This window comes from Schistocerca gregaria, chromosome 2 (genome assembly GCF_023897955.1).
Source record: "Schistocerca gregaria isolate iqSchGreg1 chromosome 2, iqSchGreg1.2, whole genome shotgun sequence".
In the NCBI taxonomy this organism is placed as follows: Eukaryota; Metazoa; Arthropoda; class Insecta; order Orthoptera; family Acrididae; genus Schistocerca; species Schistocerca gregaria.
In genome coordinates, this window is record NC_064921.1 from 420,710,815 (window position 1) to 420,724,493 (window position 13,679).

A 13,679-nucleotide genomic window follows, 5' to 3' on the forward strand; every position below is an offset into this window, starting at 1 on the left:
AGTAGCATAATTACAGAGTACCTCTGTATAGATGGGTGTGTTATATCGGATATGTGCGACAGAACATAATGCCTTCTCGGTCGAGTGCAGCATCTCTGGTGCCTGTAGACAAAACAGTTTGGCTGCGGCCTTCGTTTTTGTAAGGGCTGTTATTTTGTTTTACCGGAAAAGATGATAACTGCAATAATAGGGCAACGAGCTGTCGAGAAGTTTCACAGAACACTTGGAAAAAGTGCTACTGAAACCTATTCTTCGCTAAGATACATGTAAGACGAATATTTTTATCACGTACGCTATTTTTCGAGTGGTTCAAGCGTTTCCAAGATTGGCGAGAAGACGCCCGGGACGCTCTCCACCATCAAAAAAGTATGGAAATATCGAAAAAGTAGGTAACCTGATTCGATCTGACAGTCGGCTGAGTACTAGATCGATTGCTGAAACTGTACGAATTGACGAAGAATGCTCAAGGCAAATTTTACGTAACGAATTTAACATGAGAAAAGTGTTTGTGAAACTGTTGCTGAAAAGTCTCACGAACAAACAAAAACGAAGCTCGTGACAATGTTTGTATTGACACTTTGAATACCACAAAAAACGATACTAATTTCTTGCAAAGAGTGATAACATGTGACGAGTTTTGATTTGTCACTTATGATCCAGAAACTAACCGCCAATCCATGCACTGGAAGGAACCAACTTCACTGTGGGTGCAAAAAGCTCGAATGAGGAAATCAAGATTCAAGGAGATGACGTTCGTTTATTTCGACATTCATGGAACTACGTATCTTCACTGGGTTCCTGAAGGTCATACTATTACTCAACATCAATACCTTGAAAAACCTACGGATACCAGTCACTGAGTGTTGTCCCTATTTTGACTGGAGACGAAATCGAATTCTTCCACCACGTCCGGCAGGGGCTTGAAGATGGTGTAATGTGGCACCAAAACTGGATGCACAAATAAAATAAAACTGAAAATTTAGACAGCTAATGGTGGTTTGATGTGCCTCTTTATACTGAATAGCCGCGGTCCGGCTACCATCTATACCTTGCTAAACTCAGAAAAAAAAAAAAAAAAAAAAAAAAAAAAAAATATCGACGAAATTAATGGAAGAACAAGTTTTGGTATCTGCAATCTGTATCAAGAATCAAGAGAACGTACCGGCTCATACCACTTGTTTGTTAACATTTTCTAGTGAAGTATAGTATCTTAGAAATCTTAGAACAGCCATCTTATCCACCTGACCTAGCACCACGGCCTTGCCACAGTGGTAACATAGGCTCCCATCACATCACCGAAGTTAAGCGCTGTCGGGCTGGGAAACTACTTGGATGGGTGACGATCCGGTCTGCCGAGAGGTGTTGACAAGCGGAATTCACTCAGCCCTTATGAGGCAAACTGATCAGCTATTTGATTGAGAAGCGGCTCCCGTCTCGTAAACTGAAACACGACCGGGAGAGCGGTGTGCTGACCACATGCCTTTGCATATCCGCATCCAGTTTCCTCTGTTGGCTGAGGATGACATGGCACCATGTGATTATTATCTATTCCTCAAGGCCAGATCTGCAATAAAAGGAGCAAGATTTCAGTCCGTTGAAGCAATGAAAGAAAAAGCGGCAAGAGTCATCAAGGAGCTCACGGAGAAAGACTTCCTACACTGTTTCCGTCAACGGAAAATTCGAATGGAGCGTTGCGGTAATAGAAAAGGGGAGTATATTGAGGTTGACAATAACTAAATGTGTATTTTTTCGGTATCAAATGTATTGCAGCAGTAGTTCCACTAAATTGTAGTTACACCTCGTATCACAAAGCCACGTGAAACTTACCTTCTCTCTGTCAGACACCTTCGATGTTAAATTTTTCACACATTTGTCTAGACTTACCCTAGCCCGTTGCCATTTAGCAATGCGCTCTGTCGCAAAGTACTGTGTTTGAACCCCTTTATCAACTCCCTTAATTTGACAGTAGACTTTACAGACAACAGGGAAAGTACTCTACTATTCACATCTGACCAACTCTGGCACACCAGGTGTCAGCAAGAGATAACATCGTGGAAATATCGTGGATAAAACTGTTAAAAGTTTCAAATGAACCGTTGAATCTTCTTCCTCTCTGCTTCGCGTTTTTCATCTCCGCGTTGGCATCGGTCAACATGGAAAAATTACTGACACGGCAGACTCCTTCATTCTTTCAGTTCACTTATGTTCGTCTCACACATATTGGTTCCTCTGTTCAGCCATTATTTTCCAGCATTGTTCTAATACACCAATGGTGTATTATCGTCGCGAAGCCTAGAGCCCGTTTCATTTCTCATTCTTAACTTCACCCCAGTCTTCCTATCCAGCCCTCTCTCGCCCCTGTATTAGTGGGCGTCTCCACAACGCACATATCGACTGCAAAATCGACAATGAGGCTCTAAAATTAATGAAGGCCGCGTCCACAATCTACAAAGGGGTATCGATAAGTTCTCCTTTCAGTAGCGTTTGTGAATACTTTTCTTTCATAGTTAAACATCGATTATCTCCCTCTGTCTCCCTATACAATCTAGCAGCTACGAGAGCAATTTTTATTCGTACCTCTCTGTTATTGAACGCGGCATTAGGAGAGCATTCATACGTCAGTCAATGCGTCCCTGTCAGTGCGAGCAGAAATATTGCGTCAGCGACAATCCGGAGCACAGTTTGAATTATTTTGTTTACGCAGAAAGAGAGGGGAAAGAAGTTTTTTCAGAAGCAGACCTGCAAACAAGCTTTCGAGAGGAATGAGTGGGTTCCGAAATGTATTTCATTTTTGTTACTAGCAAACACTATGCACTTCGATGAAGTACGTTGTGATTTTCGGGTGACACAATGTTTCTTAACCTCGAACCCTAACAGTTTACGTACATTAACCTTTCCGCCTACAAAGGGTGAACATCGTTTTTGAATTCATCTTGGGAAGTAAATGGAACGCGACACTGACAAAGTAAAGACTGCAGACTTGTATTTTGCGACACGTTAAACACATAGAATCTTAAAACTCCACATCTGACCTGCTCTTCTTCTTTTCTGAAAGGAACATAGTGCAAGGCACCAGACTGCTTGTAACATAGCAGTTCTCCTTTATGTCTCATTTTTAAGTCCTCAAAGGTTTATTGAATACTTTGGTCCTGACCACACTGGTGTTCTAGCTGTTTTAATGAATCTGACTAGCTCATTTTATTCTTGTGGATATATTTCTATAGCACGTTGTTAGCGTTACAGTTAAATTATAAATGCATTGTTTCTGATGTCTTCCTTTTTGCACGTCAGTCCATATAAATACTAGTGTTGCACTATTACGAACTTCTCCTTCACAGCTATGAAATGTAAATGATAATGGCATGCTTGTATAGGGAAATATCTACAAGCGTACGGCGTAAAGGACCTGTCACATCTAATTCAGTCAACATAAAGAGTGTAGGTTTGTGAAATCATAATATTTTCATTCCAAAAAAGAAGGAACTGGAAGAGACATCTTAGTTTCACGAAAATGGGAACTTAAAATTAAGATACTTTTTTGGAAATTATCAGAAGAAATTATAGTTTAAAGAGATCGCTGATGTGAACAACAGTGTTTATGAAACTGTACGAGACTATTCATATTTAAAAAAATGCACTTTATATTTGTAAATAAAATCCAAACAATAGAAAACAGAATAAGACATCAATGATAGAGAATTACCAAATGCTAACCTTGAAAACCGTGTTTCGTGTATGGTAATTTAATAATAAAACTATAAGTATTCTTTTGATATAAGAAATAACTTCTTCTTCGTGGCAGTAAATCGTAATTTCCAAGCAATTTCTTGCATTTGTCGGTGCATATACCTCAAATTCTCATTATTTAGAACACGCACTTTATGATTCCATTACAGGAAAATATCTCATAAGAATAAAATAATGATGCTGGCAATAAAATATCAGAAAATGTTACATATTTCGATTAAGTATGGTGTGACATTACATATAAATATGATAAGGGTGTACAAGAGCCACTAGAAAAATACACCAGTTTTGTGAGACAAATAAATACATGTTAGGAAAAAACAAAACACGAAATAGACAAAAATGAAAGTTGAAAAAGCTATGACCGTTTCTTGATGGCATCGTACTTCAACAACAGCAGGGTAGAAATGAATGAAACAGCAACAAGGAAAGAGATTTCTCAAAGCAATGAAAAGGTACTGCGTTAGGCTCAATAAGAAATTGTGACATTAGGAATGAAGTTAACTTAGTTTATTACGAAACAAAATCCTGAAAAATTACAAAGTGGAGTGTATTCAGTTACAGAAGTCGCAAGATATTAACTTGGACTGATGAAAAGCCAAGGAAGCAACAGACAACTGCTCAGTGCCTGAAGTGTAGAAGAACAAAGACGATGATTAGTTATAAATTTAATGCATTTTCAAAGATGTTGTTGTGACTATCCAGTAAACTTTTATACTGAATACACAATCCGCAAAACGAAGAGGTGCACTTGTAGTTCTACGGTACAGCTTGTGCATCACAGTGCGTTAGTGTGTTAGTGAATGCTGAAAATGTAAATATGGAAGGAGCCCTTGCGAACACATTGAATTTGGTGAAGTTTTTAACACTTTAATTGGTGCGCTGTTGTTCTGTTCCTTCCCCGCACCAGCTTGGATGAAGACCTCGCATTCTGAAAACCTCGATGCATCTTGTCGTATTGTGTGGGATGGTGGTGGTACACCATGAGGACGAACCTACCTGGTCCCTGTACCCGTTAATTTAAGAACAACTTTGTGAAGACGTTAGAGTTGTTCGCTATTCCCTCTAAATTTTTCTCAACTAGTAGGCTCAGTGACTGTTTATAGAACACCTAGGTTACTCGCAAAACCTTTAATTGCTACTTGTTTTCATCGCTATTGCAAAATTCAATCCAGTTTTTTGCTAATATATACGTAAACGTATTTTCTTCATACATGTTACGCACCACTCAAAGGAGCTAATTAACATGTCTCTACATCTTGTTTCATAACTTCTTTCAACGCAACAAAAAAAACAGTTAACAATAATTATTGTTAAAAAACCAAAGAACAATTCCTAGGCGGCGTCGAGAAGAGCGTTCTCTCAACGTATTGGGCCCTCACTGCATTCGCAGCAGCGGACAGCGTGCGATACGCGTGTAAGAAAAAATTAAATGAGTTAGAATAATAGTGCTCCAAAAACTCAATCTGTATCAACTTTACGATACATGAATATGAGGATGGCTTCTTGTTGATTCACGATGGCAAGCAAAGACGCGTCTGCAGACGCCGTGGACAGCCTGGACGGTGGTGGGGTACCGATATAACTGTCGCCCCCTATTTCTTTTCATAGCAGGACCTCTTTGGTTGTACGTAATCCACGTACCCTTACAGCACAGCGGTACGCCCTGTTTTGTTGCGATTTAAGACAACCAATTCTGGGCTTAGATTCCAGCAAGGTAATGCCCACCCGCTTACGGTGAAAGTTTCTGCTGCTTGCCTTAGTGGTTGCGAAATCCTACTTTGGTAGCAAGGTTGCCGATATCTCACCAGTAGAGAACGTTAGGAGCATCATGGACAGGATCCTCCAACCAGCTCGTGATTCTTAAGATCTAAAGCGCCAACTGCACAGAATTTGGAACGATATCTCTCAGGAAGACATCCAATAACTCTATCAAATGGCCGTCGGGGAAGACATCAGGCTTGAATAAATGCAGGTGGTTCGCAGCTGTCAGCGTGTCTTCGATTACTATTACTGGTCCCATGCAAGCGCAGGAAATGTCTCCCACAGCTTAATACTGCTCCCAACAGCCTGCGTCCTTAGCACGCTGCACGTTTTGAGGCGGCGCCTGTGGAGGCGACCATCGACTGGTGTAACAAGAACGTGATTCACCCGAAGAGCCGACTCGTTTCCACTGATCGACGGTCGAATCCTGATGGTCCCGTGCGTAACGCAATCGTAATTGACGATGTCGTTGGGTCGACATGTGGACACGTAGGAGTGGTCTTCTGCGGAGCTCCATGTTTAACAAAATACGATGAACAGCGTGCTTCGAAACTCGTTCACATGCTCTGCGTAATAATAATCTGCCCCTTGTCAAAGTCGTCTATCTCAGTGAATTTCCCAATTTACAGTCCATATCTTCGCTACGGTGATCCCTGTTAAAGGTAGTAAAGTTCATTTTCAACTACTAAAAATGAAATATGTTTGTCGTTATAAATTTTAAACGACAGCTTGTTTTTGTTGATTTTTTAAAAGTTATTTTTACAGTAATAACGTGTTATATCAAATCAGTGATCATACTAATTAGATCTGTTATATTATGCAATGAGATTGCGAGACAGTTTAATCAGTAGGGCACTATATTTACTACTGTTTCTGTTAAACCATGACACATCCCGAACTGTAAATTTGTCTATTAACATAGAGGGAACTCTAAACAAGTGGTTGTCTTTATTCGTACACTGCACGACAGTATTGTTACACTGCCGTCATCCTGCTTAACTGTGAAGAAGTGGTTGTGTAATAGAAAAGGAAAGACGGCAAATCCTGAAACATTTAATTAAAATGGACATTTAAAATCATAGACAGTATACTACCAAAGGAAATCATTTTTTGAATAAGACTGTATGATATATTCCTTTTCATTATCATTTATGTATTAGATGTGAAGTTTCCATGATTTTAAACATCCATTTCATTTACCTTAGACATCTATCTTACGTTTCAAAATATACGGATTTTTCTTTTATTTATATTCTTCCTAAGGGACGTCTTTGTGATGCAGTACGACGACGGCAATGTACCTAATAACAAAGGACAATAACGTATGAACAAGAACTCACTAGTATCATACAGTGCACGGCGTGCCTCTGTAAACAACTGGTCACATTCTATAAGCAACTTCCTTAGCCAATAGCTGGAGTCGTCACTATCTTTGGAAATCATCACCTGGTCATCGGCGAAGAGGAGAGAATGTAGGTTGTCATCTTCCATTATTATTACTGTAAGGGTATATATCTTTAATAAAACAAAAAGGAGCAGAACGTAACTTTTATTGTTACATGCCAGCTGTTCGAGTTACTAAAACAATCTGCATGGCAGACACACAAAACAGTCGAAGTTTCAGACGCACAGTAAAAGACTGCCGTCACTAGCGTGTATCGATATGAGAATAGTGTTGCACGAGAATTACTTTCGAATTATTTAATCGACAACTTAAAAATGGCGTAGTTTCCAGTTTCATAAGGAAACAAGCGAATGGCGTAAGAAAAGACAGACATATGACCAATGAGTGGTAATCAACGTCTTGTATGCCACTCGTGCTCCACATGTGTTGCACCAATCAGCTGACGAACTTTGTTTCCGATGTCTTAAACGAAAGATAAGAGTCCGGTGCTGCAGATTTGTATCTGAAGATTGGTTTGATATGACTGTCCACTCTAGTCATCTTATGGAAGTCTCCGAAGCTCTTAAGAACTCTGGCACCGTACATATGTTTGGACCTTTTGCTGTAGTGAAGCCTTGGTCTCGCTCTACAATTCTTACCAGCCACATTTCCAGCCACAATCTGACTTTCTTGATGCCTCTTTATGTGTACTGTTGACCGATTCCTTCTTTTAGTCAAGTTATACTATATATGCAGCTATATCTTTTACTAATTTGCCGAAGCACCTTCTCCTTAGTTTTCCAATCCACTCATATAATTGTAGCATTCTTCTATGGTACCACATTTAAAAATCTTCGGTTCTCTTCTTGTCTGTTTATTATCCACTTGCAATAAAGGTGGAGTCACTGAGGTCATGATTTTTCGGTGGAGCGAGTTGGTACCACATCTACGTACACAAGTATTACCGAAACTTCAGGGGAGTGGTCGATGGGATCTGACTCCACGTTCAGTCACATCCCAGATGTGTCCTAATACGTTTATATTTAGTGAGTTACGGGTCCAGAACATCAATCGAAGCTCTCGACAGACGGCCGGTGTGGCCGAGCGGTTCTAGGCGCTACAGTCTGGAACCGCGTGACCGCTACCGACGCAGGTTCGAATCCTGTCTAGGGCTTCGATGTGTGTGATGTCCTTAGGTTAGTTAGGTTTAAGTAGTTCTACGTCCTAGGGGACTGATGACCTCAGAAATTAAGTCCCGTAGTGCTTAGAGCTATTTGAACCATTTGAACTCTCGACTGTGCTCCTCGAACCCTTCCATTACAATTATGGCCTTGTAACATGGCGTATTGTCTTGCAGAATGCCACTGCCGTCGGGAAACATGATCTTCATGAAGAGTTGTACGTGGTCTGCAACTCCTTGGCTGTCGCGGCAACTTGCACGAGCTCCACTGGAACCGTGGATGCTCACGTGAATATTTCCCAACGCATAATAGAGTCGCCGTCGGCTTCTCTCGGTCCCACAGTACAGATGTCAAGAAACTGTTCAACTGGAAGACGACGGACTAGCGGCCTCCCATCGGTATGATGAAGAAGTTATTGGTATTCATCACCAAGTAACGTACCCATTTCAGGCGTAATTGCCGATGTCGTGGTGTTAACATTGGCACATGCATGAGACCTCCCTTCGTTAGTAGTGTTCTGTGCACTGTGCATTCAGGCACACTTGTACTCTGCCCAGCGTCAAAATCTGATGTTAATTCCGTCACAGTCCTGCTCCTGTTCTGGTTTAGCAGTAGGCCTATACCCAGATCATGACGTGCGACATCTGTAGTGAGGGGTGGTCGCCCAATCTCACAACGTCTAGACGTGGTAGCACCTTGGTTTCGGCATGTGCTGAGGACACTCACCACAGCACTCCTCGAAGAACCGCCAAGTCGTGCAGTTTCCGAAATGATCGTGCCGAGCCTCTGGGCCATCGGAATCTGTCCGCGATCAAACTCAGACAGATCGTGCACCTTCCCCATTCTACACTGGGACAGTACGCTCACAGATACTACATGCACCGTGCGCGTGTCTGAGCAGCAGTCATTCCCCGCCAGGTGACGATGCTTTCATCTCAACCGGTTTATATCGATAGTAGGTCGGTGGTCGTAATGTTCTGCCGGATCAGTGTATGTCTTCTCCAATTAAGCCAGTTATTTCGCTGCTCAAATAGCGAAACTCACCTACTACTCCTGAAGTAATTCCTTCCTCAGTATCGCCTTAGTAATTCCACTGCGTTCCATAACGTTTTACTTTTATTGATTTTCAGGGCACTATCCGTTAGATTCAGATCCTATTAATACTTCATTTTCATCTCTTACAGAGCTACAATTACACCGGCAAACAGCCAACTTTTTGATTCTCTCTTTTTCAAGTTTTTCCCTGGTTTCCTTGACTGTCCAAGTCATATACTGTGTGCTTGCCAAGAAAATTTGGTGGTAGTCAGACTGAAACCCATTACAGTCCACTTCTGTTCCGCCCTCACCACATAGAATTTCTCTATGTCACTTTAGGAGATGCTACGCGATAGCTTCGATGGTTTTACCTTCGGGGGGGGGGGGGGGGGGGGGGTTGGGTAAAAACACTTTTGCAGTAACTGCTCAGCCACTGCCTTTGAACTGACAGATTTAGATGAAATTTGTCACGTGATGGAGCCGCAGAATTAGATAGAATAACATATTACTTCTGTCAGATAGAATAAAATATTACCTGACTAGTCTACCACGGGAAATAGTCTTTAATTAATGCCATAAGTCTCGCTCGTATTCTGCCGAAGTAGTAAACGTTGCGATCGCTTTATTAAAGACCCAGTTACTCGTAAGAAAAGAATAAAGATACGTTTTACTAAACATTGTTCGCTCTAGCGGAATACAATGCAGACCTTGTGGGCTTAAAATGACATTCTTCTTGAATTAAATTTGTATTTTAGTTGAAACTCAATTTTTGGTCTGCAGTTCTTGGATACACGACATTTAAGTACGTGAAAACCATTTGTCATTACCTGTGTGCCGACCGAGGAGGCCTTGCGGTTCTAGGCACTTCAGTCTAGAACCGCGTGACTGCTACGGTCGCAGGTTAGAATCCTACCTCCACGTACGACTTTGGTGCCCTTAGGAGTCCAGCGTGACTTGTTACATCAATCGATGTACGGTTGGGGTGATTCTTTGGGAGACTGTAGACTGTATTATATAGACTGTATTATTCGACAAAAGTGTTGAAAGGTGGTGCTATGTGACGTAGAGCCTATAAAAGAACAAAAAATCCGCCTCGTATTTACTTTTTCAATTTTAGTATACTGCTACAGCGGCTTGTAATTGTGAAGTTGGTACCAGAGCTGGCATCGAACGAATTCAGAAATGTCATTCTAGGATCGCCATACATCACTAACACCGATACGGAAGTGTGAAAGATATCCACAGAGACCTTACAATAAAAGTGGCGTTCTCATGAAATTATGTAGGTTAAATTTACAGAACCGACGTTTCATGGAGACTGCGACAGTTTTTCTGCCTCCATCGTATGTATCACCTAATAATAGTTAGATAAAACTAGGGTGCACTCCGAATCGTACAGACTGTTCATCCGCTCAATTATTATGCGAATAGAATAAGACAGAATAATTTAATTAGATATTAATAAGCAGAAACCGATGCGATCCTCTGCAGAGTAGCTCATTACTTCTCAGGAATGTGTTTTAGGTGGGAGGTAATATTTATCATCGAAGTCCGATAGCTTCGCACATAAAAAGCATAAATGAATTTTTGATACACTTCAGCTGCCTTCCTAAATTTCTCATTTGTCATTCCGTGATGATATCACAACCTTTCAGGAATGACGGAGAAGAGTAAATGTTTCAATTCGAGGTAAGGGTCCTTGCCGAGAAAGCGACCGAGACGAAAGTTATTAGCGAAAGTCGGTCGGACACCTCTGCCAGGGGAATACAGATACCGGTAGTATTGTCACTAAGACTGCAGGACAGGCAACTCTCAGAGTGGGAGTATGGAATGAAACAAGAAAAAATTGTCTTCTAAACACGGATTCCAAAATTATTGCATTAAGAGCTATGAGCATTTGTTTGGTAGAAGAGATGTATTTCACAATCTCTAAGACGAAGAAGTGCTCTTAGCTTTTCAGATACGCATTTAGAGACCATGTTTTGTAGATAAGTTGTTCATATTTTGGCCCATACAACCACTTCTGAAAATCTCAGGACAACAGCACCGGCATTGTATTTCACTGTTACAGCTACCACAAAGATTCTTGCTAGTAACTTTCCGGATTAATGTTCTTTACCTCAAACTGATACATTTATCCTTCTGCATTGCCCCTGAGGCAACGGCCTTGCCGCATTGGATACACCGGTTCCCATGAGATCACCGAAGTTAAGCGCTGTCGGGCGTGGTCGGCACTTGGATGGATGACCATCCAGGCTGCCATGCGCTGTTGCCATTTTTCGGGGTGCACTCAGCCTCGTGATGCCAACTGAGGAGCTACTCGACCGAATAGTAGCGGTCTCCGTCAAGAACACCATCATAACGACCGAGAGAGCGGTGAGCTGACCTCACGCCCCTCCTATCCGCAACCTCCACTGAGGACGACACGGCGGTCGGATGGTCCTGGGAGGCCACTCGTGGCCTGAAGACGGTGTACATTGCCTCTGAACGTCTTTAAAACCTTCACCCTGTACACGCGCTCAGGAGCCAAAACTTTAGGGCCTATGCTGACTGCGACACTGAATGCCGTCTAGTGGTATCCCGGACACGTGACGCGATAAAGAAAGTCTACAAGTGGAGCAGAGACGAATGAGAAGTCATTCTATCAACGATACTGGTCGCAAATGGAGATATCCAAGGATATAAGGGACTTTTACAAAGAACAGAGTGTTACAGAATGATGTCTGGGAATGAGCATCTCTGAAATGGTGAAAGCACATTTGCTATCTTGGTGAAGTCCTACGTATATCGGTTTAAGAACATTCGAGCCATGAGTAGGTGACAAGGTGTTGAACGACCGCTCCTTATCGCAAAACGTCAACGTTGGAGGTTTTCCCGCCGTGTAAACAGATCTGACGACGGAGTACAAAGCTGGTGCAACCACAAGTGTTTCGAAGTATTCCGTTCAGCGCACCAAGTGAATGCTACGTGTTGACCAAACGAAACCGTCAGTTATGACTGCAGTGGGCGTGGGCCTAACCCGATTTTACCGTGGATCAATGGAAACGCATCGCCTGGACGAATGTGTCAAGATTTTTGGTGCACCATGCCGATGGTAGTCTCCTTATACACCGCCATTAAGGCGAACGGCTGCTCGAAATATGCACTGTTCCAGGGACGCAGGCCGATAGGGACATATCATGCTGTGGCGGACACTAATTGAATGCACCATGACAGTTGTGGAGCATATGAACGTTAGAGGGGACCGCCTGCTTCTCTCTGCGCTTAATGTCTTTCCGGACGGCATTCCAGCAGGATAACTGTCCGAGCCACAATGCCACAGTCGTAATATAGTAGTTTAAGAAGCATGAGATTTACGTTCGTATATTGGCCACCAAATTCACCGTATCTGAACCCTATAAACCACATCTGCGACCTTAGGAGGCCCCAGCGCTGTGCCCACGAAACACCGACCCGTAATTTAAGGGAATTGCTTGACCTGAGCTCAGAAATTGTTGCCACATTTCTCCTGAAACCTAATGAGGACTTGTCGAATTCCTGACACACAAAATCGTTGCTTACTGAGTTCCAAAGGTGGACCGTTACGCTGCAAAGCAGGTGGTGACAATGTTTTGGGTCGTGTATAGCTCCTTTATTTTATAATTAGTGCTAGAGACCAATTGAATTCGCCTATGGAGAAGTACAGCGTTTTACTCCGGAAAATTATCTTCACATATATAATGACATTAACTACATTTGGTCTAACAAAATTAATATGAACCCGAAAGAAGTGACACAGGCTCATCCTCATAACAATGTCCCTATTTATGGTCATTTCATTTCGCTCTTTTATGCATACTTTTCTAGAATAACAACCCCGTGCATCTAAACGTACTCCTTCCACTTCGTACTGGGACTCTTTCGTAAAAAGTTTGTGAGCTCAGATGGGCCTTCTACCTAATTTTCTGTTTAGTAGCGAGAGAAATCCAGTCAGTACAATATATCTAGCATATCGTATACGGTATTCACACTCATTCAGTTCTTGCTCTGTGTCTTCAACTTCTCATCTGTGCCCACTTATACAACCATATTTCTTTTTACGTATAACTTATTACCCCCACCGCTTCCTCTCCTCTTCTCTTTCTCTATCATTCAGGAATGATTGATTGGTTCTATATTTTCCGGTGACTATTAGAATACTGAGTACGAATTTCAGTGAATAACCTAAAGCAGTTATCAGGAGTTAGCAAATGGAAATGGAATGTTGGCACCCGGTCTGCGTGGTGTTTACGTTCTGTTTGTATCTGCGTGCTACACGCATTCCGTTTGCGGTGCTATTTGCGTGCGCAGCACGGGTACGTTCATGCTGGAATTCACGCCATTCACAAGGTGTGCCTTTAATATTAAAGAATCTCTGTTTGTGAGCGTACTACAGATACATCTCCCATTCTTAATGTTGCAGTTGTACATACTAACGTCCTTGTCCATCCAAATGTCCAGAAGTATCTTTCGCGTTGTCTTCATTTTTTGCATTTCTGAGCTTTGAAATCGGTAAGCTAATATATTCCGTAAGAAGTGAAGCTACATGA

At 42.0% G+C, this 13,679-nt stretch overlaps 1 pseudogene; it reads left to right on the forward strand.

The window, feature by feature from the left end:
• The first annotated feature begins 11,268 nt into the window (after positions 1–11,268).
• LOC126337295 (5S ribosomal RNA) lies at positions 11,269–11,386 on the forward strand (annotated as a pseudogene).
• The last annotated feature ends 2,293 nt before the right edge of the window (positions 11,387–13,679 follow it).